The 1647-nt window shown below is 42.8% G+C and overlaps 1 protein-coding gene across 9 annotated transcripts in view; it reads right to left on the reverse strand.

The window, feature by feature from the left end:
- Positions 1–1647, reverse strand: part of grm8a (glutamate receptor, metabotropic 8a) — a 269940-nt gene that overhangs the window by 167969 nt on the left and 100324 nt on the right. The window lies entirely within an intron of this gene.

Raw genomic sequence — 1647 nt, forward strand, 5'->3', positions numbered from 1 at the left:
AAAGTGGAGCGCGCGAATAAAACTGGAACGCCTTCAAACTCAAAACACTGTGGCGAGAGAGTAAATATTTAACGTTCTCTGTGTATTAAATTAGGAAATGCACAATCCCACCGAGACATGACCGGGCAGAATTGAACTGTGAGTAGCCTCTGTGTCCTGGCACTGACTGACCCAACTCATGTGAAGTGGAGTTGGTTTATTTTCAGTGGTTGCTATGCGAGACTTCAGGGCAACACTTAAAAAATATTAATAAAAAAAACACAGAGAAACAATAAATAATCATCAGCAAACAATTACACAGCAATTACACGGCAGTTTTGTATCAGCATGCAAAGGGCAATCAGCAACTCCAGCTATTACACTGCAATCACAGGATACTTTGGTGTTGCTTTAGATCCATGTACACTCTCCTTCCTTGCTCTTTAAAAATAAACTTCAATTAGAATCTTTGCTGCCCTCATCAGATCTGAGCAGATCTGCACAACATCCACAGAGTACAAATACTGAGTATTACTTGAGTTTAAACAATCAAACCTATGGGTTTCTGGGGGGTGGGACCTTGGTTCTCTGACACCTATAATTGATATCAACAAGTCAACCTCACCTGACCCTTGAAAACAGTTGAGGTATCTTGAAATGGCAGGACTGACGGGAAACTACAACTGTAACAATAGAAAGTCCACAGGAAGGAAATACAAAAACGTTTAGCCATAGTCGGGACGCAAACTGGTGACCTGCTTCCTTTCAGTCGACGGCACTGTTTGGTTGCAATTAGCAACAAGGGGATGCAACCAAGTGATGTTCTCAACCAGCTTTCTATGATTAAAAAAATGACAGATGTCCAGATAGAACAGTCAGCCTCCTACTGGTGACGATGGCACACTGCAGTTTAAAACAGTTATTCTATCTCAGTCAGGTGTAATCAGAATCGACCAATGGGAAAGCATCAAATAATAATAATAATAATCATATCCATATAGGTGTAGACACCGACTGTCAAATCAGTTCTCACACATATTTTCCAAGATAGTGATGGAGATCAGCACAGACAAACACAAACCGTGTGATGGAAACAGGTAACGTTAAAAAGGGAAACATAATAGAAGGGAAGCGCCAGAACTGTTACTGTTTTTGACTCTTCATTGTCTGTGACTCTGTTTGTCAAACATTCCATCTGATGCACAAACAGTCGAGCCGAGGCATCGTCATGTGCCACCATCACTTTAGGTATTTTATCACGCGACGCCAGGCTGCTGCTCTCAGGGCCACGGGGGCCGGGCTTTAAAGTTCTACATCAAACCAAAGGAGCGATCCGTCTTCGTGCTCGTCTTCGTCACTGTCGCTCTCTTTTACTATAAAGTCATTTACGACTGTTATCTCCTCCTGGCCGCTGTGCCGCCCTAATGATGAAACGACGCTTCAACATTCACTCCATGATCTCCGCTCTGTTGTGCGACACATTCCTAAACACAAACTGCACGTATCCTGCTGATCCCTGTTAAAAAGTTTTTTCCAGCCACAGCTGTGTTCCACAGTCCGAGTTGGGCTTCTTCAGCAGTGCTATTTAAAACTGCAGTAGACGCTGTGCTGTATCATCATAAAGACGGAAATGAGAGAATACTGTATATATATCCTGAGAAAACGGCA

This window comes from Cynoglossus semilaevis, chromosome 8 (genome assembly GCF_000523025.1).
Source record: "Cynoglossus semilaevis isolate Cse_v1.0 chromosome 8, Cse_v1.0, whole genome shotgun sequence".
Taxonomy (NCBI): domain Eukaryota; kingdom Metazoa; phylum Chordata; class Actinopteri; order Pleuronectiformes; family Cynoglossidae; genus Cynoglossus; species Cynoglossus semilaevis.